Here is a 12343-nt window from a genome sequence, read left to right as displayed (position 1 = left end):
TGAGGAGGTACTTGTACCTCCTCCCATGGGAGACTTAAGTCTCGAGACACTCCCCAGATAGGGAGCCAAGGCCGGGTCACCACTACTTGGAACAGACCCGGGCCGGAAGAATACCGGCGAAAAAAAAATGACTATATAAACTAAATGGTTATAACTATGACCATAATTTTTAAAGGGGGTGGGCCTATAAGCCAGTGGAAGGCCTTGGTCAGATGACCAAAAGCTCCAACGGAGAGTCATCATCTGACTTGGATCCGCGTCAGGAAACACTTGTCCCGTTTTCTGACGAACCTTACCTAACCTAACCTAACCTAATGACTTATATACTGTATTTTCTGATGAGTATATGTTCACGTGGGATGGAGGATACAGTACCTCAGTGAATACACTGAGAGACAGTCAGTGTCGGCTTGGCAGGCTGAAGCCTAGGGCCTCAAAATCTAGTAGACCTCCTGCCAAGGTGTATAATATTTTTGACACTGTCATATGCCTTTCTAAAACTTGCTGTCATAACGCACTGTAGTCTTAGCTTATTAATGGTCACAATCTGCTAGTCAGAGAGGTCTTTTTCAAGCCATAAAAGAATTAAAAATGAATTAAGTGCCAGAGCGTCTCAAGAGAGGTTGTCCACACTGTGCAGTCAACCTGGCAAACTTAGACAAACAAATTTTGATGAACTAGTGGATGATTTTACTGCGAGGAAGGCTAGAAAAAACTGATAATTGTAGATTATTTATTTCTTAATATGTATTTTAAAAGAATATATGTATTTTAAAGAATATATCAGAAAACTTACAATTTCATTTTCCTAAAAATTCCTGTTTATTCCATAAAATGTTTACAAAGTTCGGTTATTGCAAAAGATTTTTAGTGTTAACCTTAACATTTTTGCTTTTTTTTTTTCAGTCACTATTGTATTTAACAGTAATATCTTACGTTCTTTAGAGGAGGAATTGTGAATTGCGGAATTTTAAACACCCGTCATCATCATCCTCGGCTCCACTGGATTTTATTTAAAACATTCCACCATCTTCCTGTAGTGGTGAAAGTGGTGGGTTGAGAGGCCTCACAAGTTGAATAGTGTTGGTGTTCTCTCCAGCACAGTGTTGGTGTTCTCTCCAGCACAGTGTTGGTGTTCTCTCCAGCACAGTGTTGGTGTTCTCTCCAGCACAGTGTTGGTGTTCTCTCCAGCACAGTGTTGGTGTTCTCTCCAGCACAGTGTTGGTGTTCTCTCCAGCACAGTGTTGGTGTTCTCTCCAGCACTGGAGACAGTGTACGTTCACGTGGGATGGGGGGGTGTTATGCACATACAATACCTCAGTAAATACACTTAGAGATTAATAACAGTAATACTATCTTTATTTCTACAGGTACATGTACAAGGTATACAGACCATAGGTGACATCAGTGACACTGCTATATAGAAAACCACTTGTTATGCTGAGCATTTCACGCAAATTATGTCAGTTTTGTCCCCAGGATGCGACCCACACCAGTCCACTAACACTCAGGTATCAATTTTACTGATGGATGAACAGGGACAACAGGTGTAAGGAAATACGCCAGATGCTTCCACCCTTCCCGGGAACCGAACCACGGACCCTCAGCTAAAGTTTTGCCTACCAGGCCACGGTCCACTTTAGTCCAAATAGGCCCATAGTTCACATTAAAGGATTCTTGATTGGTGGTGAAAACCTGGAGTTTGCCTGGAGTTTACCTGGAGGGTGTTTCAGGGGTCAGCGCCCCCGTGTCCCGGTCTGAGATCAGGCCTCGTGGTGGACCAGGGTCTGATCAACCAGGCTGTTACTGCTGGGTGCACGCAAACAGACATACGAACCATAGCCCGGTTGGTCAGGTACTGACTTTAGTTGCATGTCCAGTGCCTTCTTGAAGACAGCCAGGGGCCTATTGGTAATCCCCATTATGTATGCTGGGTGGCAGTTCAACAGTCTTGGGCCCCTGATACTTACTGTGCTGTCTCTCAGTGTACTCGTGGCTCCCCTGCTTTTCATTGGGGGAATGTTGCATCTTCTGCCGAGTCTTTTGATTTCATATGGAGTGATTTTCGTGTGCAAGTTTGGTACTAATCCCTCTAGGATTTTCCAAGTATATATTATCATGTATCTCTCTCGCCTGCGTTCCAGGGAATACAGAACAAGGGTCTTCAACCGTTCCCAGTAATTTAGGTGTCTTATCGTACCTATGTGTGCCCTGAAAGTTCTTTGTACACTCTCCAGGTCAGCCTTAATAACTTGTTTAGTTAATTTCAACCACACTTACCAAACAAAACCACCACTCACTCCATCACTGTCTTGTCAGAGGGGTGCTTATACTACAGTTCAAAATAACAAACATTCCTACCCCCTCGTTCAGAGTGCAGACATTGTATTTCCCACCTCGAAAACTCAATTCTGGCTAACCGGTTTCCCTGAACCCCTTCATATGTTACCTTGCACACACTCCAACAGCACATCGTCATAAAAACTATTTGCTTCCACTCACTCCTAACACTCTCACACATGCTTCCTGGATGTCTAAGCCTCACATGCACAAAACCTTCTATACCTCCTCCCTCCAGTCTTTCCTAGGGCGACCCCTACCTCGCCTTCCCTCCAAGTCATAACCAAGCCATAACCCCTTTTCTGAATGAAAAACTATAGTTATTCTCCATAAAATGTATTTTTTGTTAATATTTTTGGGTGTCTGGAATGGATTAATTGGATTTACATTTTTTCTTATGGGAAATATAAACAAAAATACATTTTATAGAGGATAACTATAGTTTTACACACAGAAAAGGGATTATGAAATTCGAGGGTCCACTGTACTTCTGGCAGTTTGGGAGACACAGATGATGATCAAACTAAATGTAAATTATGTGATCAGGCATATGGTCACTCTCTTGAACACTATGTGCTTAATTGTCCACTTATTGAAGAATACAGAGACAGACAGTATAATAACCTATGTGACATGTCAAGATATCTTATTAATGAAAATAAGATACCAGATATACTAAGCAAATTTCCTAAATTTGCTTGTAACAGATAAGTGAACTATAGATATGTACGTATAAATCCAAATGTACAACTGTTAACCCTTTTGGGGCCTAGGTCCTAGGCCTTTTGTGTATCCATATGTTCTTGCGCTACCCTCCACAGGATGGATATGGGGTGCGCAATTAACTATCTAAATCTATTTTGTTTTATTCTCTCTTCGTGTCCGAATCACCTCAACAACCCCTCCTCAACCCTCTGGATAATCTCTAAGCTACGAATTCTCTACATAATAGTCATACCACACTTTACCCTCAGACAGAATATCTCCACTGCCTCCGGCCTCCTCCTTGCAACAACATTCACAACCCATGCTTCACATCCATATAAGAGCGTTGGTACCACTATACTCTCATGTATTTTCTTTTTTTGCTGCCATGGATAACATTATTTGTCTCCAAAGACTCATTAATGCACGACTCACTTTTTCCCTCCTCATTTCTATGGCTCACCTCGTCTTTTATAGACCAGTGTGATGACAAATCTATTCCCGAATATCTGAACACATTCACTTCCTCCATACTATCTTCCTTCAGCCTGACATCCAATGCAACCTTATATATATATATATATATATATATATATATATATATATATATATATACATTTATATACACGCACACGCACTGAGAGGTGTATCTCTCTCAGTGTGCATATACTGAAAGTCTTCTTGACTAGTGATGAACAAATTACACGCAGACTTAATGTTCCTTAACTCCTTGCATAATCGATAAGATTGTTGCTTACTTACAAACACAGTACCATAATTAGTTAGTTTTATTTATTTTCTAGTGTACTACCCTCCCGCCTCCCCTCGACGTATGTAGCTAAAAACTTTACAAGTTTCATAACTTCAGATAATTTGTGCTATATAAACTTTTCGTACATTAAAAAAACATGTATTTTCATTGTTTTTTGTTGCATAGCAGTTTTCACTGACGTCTCCAGAGTTATTAATATTTCGACAGCTTGATCATCCTCCCAGCCTACATGAAAGCTAGTTTATGAGGTCCTTCATATATTTATTGCTTACACCCCATCAGCACTTCACAACCTGTTTTTTACAATTCTGTAAATGCTGTTTCTTTTTCCCCCTAGAAATTTTATTTTTTATATCCCCAATGAGCAGTCTATCATCTAGCTGCCTTGTTGGAGAGCAAGTTCGCACCTTACCAAATATTTTATCTTGTCTGCTAAGGTTAACTGGTTATAAGTTTAGCTTTGCCCTTGATGGCGTCGACAAGCAAACTGTAAATGGAAACTATGAGACGTGACGACACCGACGTGTGGAGGAAACGAGTACATGCGTCCTAACACGAACACCTGTGATGACTGTACCGGTGATGACTGCACCCGTGATGACTGCACCCGTGATGACTGTACCTGTGATGACTGTACCCGTGATGACTGCACCAGTGATGACTGCACCCGTGATGACTGTACCTGTGATGACTGTACCAGTGATGACTGTACCTGTGATGACTGTACCAGTGATGACTGTACCTGTGATGACTGTACCGGTGATGACTGTACCTGTGATGACTGTACCAGTGATGACTGCACCAGTGATGACTGTACCTGTGATGACTGTACCAGTGATGACTGTACCTGTGATGACTGTACCGGTGATGACTGTACCCGTGATGACTGTACCGGTGATGACTGTACCTGTGATGACTGTACCGGTGATGACTGTACCTGTGATGACTGTACCGGTGATGACTGTACCCGTGATGACTGCACCTGTGATGACTGAACCTGTGATGACTGTACCTGTGATGACTGTACCCGTGATGACTGCACCAGTGATGACTGCACCTGTGATGACTGAACCTGTGATGACTGTACCTGTGATGACTGTACCTGTGATGACTGAACCTGTGATGACTGTACAAGTGATGACTGTACCTGTGATGACTGTACCTGTGATGACTGCACCAGTGATGACTGCACCTGTGATGACTGAACCTGTGATGACTGTACCAGTGATGACTGCACCAGTGATGACTGTACCTGTGATGACTGTACAAGTGATGACTGTACCTGTGATGACTGTACCAGTGATGACTTTACATGTGATGACTGTACCGGTGATGACTGTACCTGCGATGACTGTACCTGTGATGACTGCACCTGTGATGACTGTACCTGGGATGACTGTACCTGTGATGACTGTACCTGTGATGACTGCACCTGTGATGACTGTACCTGTGATGACTGTACCCGTGATGACTGCACCAGTGATGACTGCACCTGTGATGACTGTACAAGTGATGACTGTACCTGTGATGACTGTACCAGTGATGACTGTACATGTGATGACTGTACCTGTGATGACTGTGCCTGAGATGGCTGTACCTGAGATGACTGTACCTGTGATGACTGTACCTGTGATGACTGTCCCTGTGATGGCTGTGCCAGTGATGACTTTTCCTGTGATGACTGCACAAGTGATGACTGTACCTGTGGTGACTGTACCTGTGATGACTACATTTGATGACTGTTCCTGTGATGACAATACCTGGGATGACTGTACCTGTGATGACTGCACCAGTGATGACTGTACCTGTCATGACTGCACTAGTGATGACTGTATCTGTGATGACGGTACCTACGGTGACTGTACCTGTGATGACTGTAACTGTGATGACTGTACCTGTGATGACAGTACCTGTGATGACTGCACCTGTGATGACTGTGCCTGTGATGACTGTACCTGCGATGACTGCACCAGTGATGACTGTACCTGTGATGACTGTACCTGTGATGACAGTACCTGTGATGACTGTACCTGTGATGAATGTACATGTGATGACTGTACCTGTGATGACTGCACCTGTGATGACTGCACCTGTGATGACTGTACCTGTGATGACTGTACCTGTGATGACTGTACCTGTGATGACTGTACCTGTGATGACTGCACCTGTGATGACTGCACCTGTGATGACTGCACCTGTGATGACTGTACCTGTGATGACTGTACCTGTGATGACTGTACCTGTGATGACTGTACCTGTGATGACTGTACCCGTGATGACTGCACCAGTGATGACTGCACCTGTGATGACTACAAGTGATGACTGTACCTGTGATGACTGTACCAGTGATGACTGTACATGTGATGACTGTACCTGTGATGACTGTGCCTGAGATGACTGTACCTGAGATGACTGTACCTGTGATACTGTCCCTGTGATGGCTGTGCCAGTGATGACTTTTCCTGTGATGACTGCACAAGTGATGACTGTACCTGTGGTGACTGTACCTGTGATGACTACATTTGATGACTGTACCTGTGATGACAATACCTGGGATGACTGTACCTGTGATGACTGCACCAGTGATGACTGTACCTGTCATGACTGCCCTAGTGATGACTGTATCTGTGATGACGGTACCTACGATGACTGTACCTGTGATGACTGTAACTGTGATGACTGTACCTGTGATGACAGTACCTGTGATGACTGCACCTGTGATGACTGTTCCTGCGATGACTGCACCAGTGATGACTGTACCTTTGATGACTGTACCTGTGATGACTGTACCTGTGATGACTGTACCTGTGATGACTGCTCCTGTGATGACTGTACCTGTGATGACTGTACCTGTGATGACTGCACCTGTGATGACTGTACCTGTGATGACTGTACCTGTGATGACTGTACCTGTGATGACTGTACCTGTGATGACTGTACCTGTGATGACTGCACCTGTGATGACTGTACCTGTGATGACTGTACCTGTGATGACTGTACCTGTGATGACTGTACCTGTGATGACTGCACCTGTGATGGCTGTACCTGTGATGACTGCACCTGTGATGACTGTACCTGTGATGACTGTCTCAGTAGTAGTATCAGTTCCTAGTAACCAGTTACCAGTAACCATTGTACCAGTAGATGACTCACTACCAACCGTCTGTGTGAATCACTGTTATTCGTGTTGCTGCTGACCATAGCATGATTTCAAACACCGCTCACCCTGTAGGCACTGGTGGGTCAGTCTAAGATAGGGAGCAGAGAGAGGCAGGTCGGCTTAGCTCCCACTGACTTCCCAGATGAAGTCAAGTGTTTGTTGACTCTGATGAACAAACGTCGTAAAGCCATTGCCTTACCAGGTGAGAATATGGGTATAACGAACTTATTGTCCCATCGTATTCCACTTGAACCTGGTACTAGACCTATCTATATACCTGCGTACAGAATGCCTCATTCACAAGTTGCTGTCGCAGAAGAACTGATCAATCAAATGCTTGATGATGGAGTTATTGCACCTAGCAATTCCCCTTGGAATGCGCCCTTGATCCTAGTGCCTAAGAAGGATGGTACTTGGCGCCCAGTGATTGACTTTAGGAAGTTAAATGCGAAAACTATTCCAGATCGCTTCCCACTTCCTGTACTGGGTGATCTTTTACGTAACATCGGAGATAACAAAGTCTTTTCATCCCTGGATTTGTTACAAGGGTTTTGGCAAGTCCCTCTTCACGAGGACAGCCAAGAGCTAACTGCATTCTCCACTCCTACAGGTCATTATCACTTCCTCCGTATGTCATTTGGATAACGATCCTCCCCTATCACGTTCTCAAGGCTCATGACTAATATCTTTAGAGGTCTCATAGGTAATGCACTTATGGTGTACTTAGATGACGTAATCGTCATGTCTAAAGACGTGGATACACTTGAAAAGAGTTGATGTAGTACTTGGTAAGCTTGAAGAAGCCAATTTAAAGATCAAACTGTCTAAATGTCAATTTTTCAGATCAGAAATCAAGTTTCTTGGTCACGTAGTCACTCCTAGAGGGGTTACGACTGACCAAAGTAAAATAACTGCAGTACTAAATTTTCCAACTCCCAAAACTGCTGATGCTGTAAGATCCTTTGTGGGCTTAGCAGGTTTTTATAGATCTTTCATTGCCAATTTTTCTTCCATAGCTGCTCCTCTGGGTTGCTTAAGAAAGATGCTCCTTTTGTTTGGACCTTCCGTCAAGAAAGAGCATTCCAAACTTTAAAAGAAAAGCTAACATCTGCTCCAATTTTGAAATTTCCAGATTTTTCTAAGCCCTTCTATCTGACAACTGATGCTAGTTCTATTGGCATAGGTGCCGTACTAGCTCAGAAGACTGATGGCAAGTACAACGCAGTTGCATTTGCTAGCCGAGTCCTTACAAAGGCTGAACTTAATTATACAGTAACTGAGCAAGAAGCTTTAGCAATAGTATGGTCTTTAAAGCACTTCCGAGACATTATTTATCAGTACTTTGTTCATGTCTTGACAGACCATGCTCCACTGATACTGTCATTCCAGAACAAACAACCTACTGGAAGGTTAGCCAGATGGACCTTGACTATCCAAGAGTTCAATCCCACCTTTGAACACTTACCTGGCAAGTCAAATGTAGTTGCAGATGCCTTATCGTGATGTGTTAGTATAGTAACTGCAGACCCTCCATTTACTGCCGAAGATGTTAAGAATGCTCAACGAGCAGATCCCATGTGGTCTGGTGTGATTCGATTCCTGCTCTAGGAAGATCTTATTCTGACTGTGAAGCCACCAGCACCCGTTAGTGACTTTGTCATGAACCAAGAATTACTGTATCGAACAGCCGAGTTGGGTACTCCTAGCAGAAGAGTATACCAGTTAGTAATTCCGCAGTCACTAGTGAATGTAGCCTTACAGCTAGTTCACGATGTACCATGTGTTGCGCACCCTTGTATGGATCGTTCAGTAAAACAAGCCAGATTGAAATACTTTTGGCCTCATATGGCAACTGATATTTCTGAGTGTGTTAAGAAATGTCGTGTCTGCATGCAACATAAAGGTAATGCTAATGGTCCTAATCCAATCCAAGTGTATCCAACTACTAGCGAACCGTGGGAAAGAGTTGCGCTAGATTTGTTAACTAATTTCCAATGTTCCCTCCAGGGCAACAAACATCTGTGTGTTATGGTAGACCATTTCACCAGTTATTGTGAGTTAGTCCCTATTGCAGATAAGACTGCAGTGACAGTAGCTAAAGCGTTTAAAGAACGCATTATCTGCAGGCATACCACCCCTAAGTCCCTAGTAACGGATAATGGTGGTGAATTCTGTAATGAGATTCTTGAAAATTTGTGTACCTTGTACAAGATCTCTAAATACACCATTGTTCCTCATCATCCTGCCAGCAATGGGTTAGCGGAACGAACCAATAAGAAAGTACTTGATGTCTAGAGAGCCACTATCAATCCCAACAGTGAAACTTGGGATGAAGTTATACCTGATGTGCAGTGTGCTATAAATTCTGCTTACAATGTTTCTATAGGTGACACTCCACATTATGCATTGTATGGTGTAGATAAACGTTTGACTTATGAGTTGCTATATTCTAATCCGAAACCAAATTACAACCCTGATGATTTCATAGCAACTCGTACCAGCTTAGCTCAAAGTGTTTTTAGAAGAATCCGTGAAACACTTCATAAATCAACAGCAGAATTTACAAGAGTCGCTAACACTAGAGCAAAGCCGTCCAAAATCAAAGTAGGTTCGAGAGTTATGCTGATTAACTTTAACAAAACGTCTGCAATGCCAAAGCTTGATCAAAAGTTTGTTGGTCCTTATCGAGTAGTTGAACATATCACTGGTAATAAGTATAAGGTTAGAGAAATTTGTACTGGTCAGTATAAAGAATCGCATTTAGATCATATGAAGTTAGCATGTGATGATAATGATGTTCCAACCCAGACTAATGTGACAGACTCTGACAATCCTCCTGATCCTGTACTCTCTACCTCTGATACTCAGTCAGATGATCAACCTGAATGTCGTTATTCCCTATGTACATGACAGGTATTGAGAAATCCTCAAGTATCATTTGTTACTACCAATTCAGATTTGCCTCAAATACGGCATGAGTTAGCCAGTGCAACAGAGTTTGATCGTCCCAGAGATGACACCCATTCTGCATATGTCAGTCTCACCCTAGCAGAGTTGGGGTTAAATGTAAATAACCTGTATAGATGAATAATTACAGAATCAACTTATCAGTATTCAAGAATATTTTTTTGTGTTCATGTTCTCTCCGAATTCTGAGAGTTAACAGACTAGATTTGAGTGCACCGAATCTGCCTTTCTGTTAAACACTTCTTTCTTTGTATATATTCCTTCCTCAGAATCCATAGATCATATGAATACAGATCGATCGATCAAATTTTTTTTTATCACTTCTATTGTGTAATCCCAACGTTGAGTTTCATTCGATGAGTTGTGCTATATTATACCTTGTATTGCATTACAATTTCATTATAGTTTCAGTTACGTAAGCTTCCATTCCAATATTCTACTTATGTATGTTATAATGTTCAATTGTTGTGTACTTTGACATTGTATAGAGTCAGCCCAAGCCGTACACCTGCCGTCTCTAGTTTGTATTAGTTGTATGTCAGGACGACATACGTTAGCATCACCGAGCTCTCAGTAGTAGTACCAGTTCCTAGTAACCAGTTACCAGTAACCAGTGTACCAGTAGATGACTCACTACCAACCGTCTGTGTGAATCACTGACTGTTATTCATGTTGCTGCTAACCATAGCATGATTTCAAACACCACTCACCCTGTAGGCACTGGTGGGTCAGTCTAAGATAGGGAGCAGAGAGAGGCAGGTCGGCTGACGGTGCTTCCCATTCTTCCTGTTATATATTATACGTACTACCAGCCTACGTGAGTATTTTTACCCCATCCACATAATCGAACCCACATGACAACTGTACCTGTGATGACTGTACCTGTGATGACTGTACCTGTGATGACTGTACCTGTGATGACTGTACCTGTGATGACTGTACCTGTGATGACTGTACCTGTGATGACTGTACCAGTGATGACTGTACCTGTGATGACTGTACCTGTGATGACTGTACCAGTGATGACTGTACCTGTGATGACTGTACCTGTGATGACTGTACCTGTGATGACTGTACCTGTGATGACTGTACCTGTGATGACTGTACCTGTGATGACTGTACCTGTGATGACTGTACCTGTGCTGACTGTACCTGTGATGACTGCACCTCAGGGAATTTGTGAATACGTATCTGAATGTCATTTAACTTTTGAGTTTGTTTGCTACAAATATAATGGTAATACATCTCTAATATGTTACTATCCCATCTTTTTGGGCCTCTGAATAAATATATTTATGTTGCATCAGTACAATGTATTTACTGTATATACACTAAACTCATTCTATCTTCAACTTATTTTTTTTCACGCATATAAATATAAACGAAGAGATGACACCCGGATCACCATGGCAGTGACCTCCATAGCAGACACCGCGAGACTCCAAGCGGACATCAACCAAATCTTCGAATGGGCAACTCAAAACAATATGAAGTTCAACGAAGAGAAAATTCAACTACTCAGATATGGAAAACTTGAAGAAATTAAAAATATGTCAGGGTATACCACAAATTCTAGCCATACACTAAAGCGGAAAAGTAATGTGAAGGACCTGGGAGTGATAATGTCAGAGGATGTCACCTTCAAAGACCACAACAATGTATCTGCCTCATCTGCTAGGAAAATGATAGGATGGATAATGAGAACCTTCAAAACTAGGGACGCCAAGCCCATGATAATTCTCTTCAAATCGATTGTGCTCTCTAGGCTGGAATACTGCTGTACACTAACGGCCCCCTTAAGGCTGGCGACATTGCAGACCTGGAGAGTGTACAAAGAACTTTCACGGCACACATACGTACGATAAGGCACCTAAACTACTGGGAACGATTGAAGGTCCTTGATCTGTATTCCCTCGAACGCAGGCGAGAGAGATACATGATAATATACACTTGGAAGATCCTGGAGGGATTGGTACCAAACCTGCACACGAAAAATCACTCCATTTGAAAGCAAAAGACTCAGCAGGAGATGCAACATTCCCCCGATGAAAATCAGGGGCCCCACGAGTACACTGAGAGACAACACAATGAGTGTCCGGGGCCCAAGACTGTTCAATTGCCTCCCAGCATACATAAGGGGGATTACCAATAGACCCCTGGCTGTCTTCTAGAAGACACTGGACAGGCACCTAAAGTTAATACCTGACCAACCGGGCTGTGGTTCGTACGTCAGCTTGCTTGTGGCCAGCAGTAACAGCCTGGTTGATCAGACCCTGATCCACCATGAGACCTGGTCTCAGACCGGGCCGCGGGGGCGTTGACACCCGAAACTCTCTCCAGGTAAACTCCAGGTAATACGTATCCCGTAGCTTGGTTGGTACCGCACTCAGCTGATTCAA

General features: G+C 42.9%; 1 protein-coding gene across 2 annotated transcripts in view; it reads left to right on the top strand.

Annotated features, from left to right (window-relative positions):
• Nucleotides 1-12343, top strand: part of LOC128685186 (venom phosphodiesterase-like) — a 150829-nt gene that overhangs the window by 56100 nt on the left and 82386 nt on the right. The gene's annotated exons all lie outside the window — the stretch shown is intronic.

Source organism: Cherax quadricarinatus, chromosome 8 (genome assembly GCF_038502225.1).
Source record: "Cherax quadricarinatus isolate ZL_2023a chromosome 8, ASM3850222v1, whole genome shotgun sequence".
Classification (NCBI taxonomy): domain Eukaryota; kingdom Metazoa; phylum Arthropoda; class Malacostraca; order Decapoda; family Parastacidae; genus Cherax; species Cherax quadricarinatus.
Note: the sequence above shows the minus strand (reverse complement) of the source record. Positions and strands in the feature narration are given on the sequence as shown.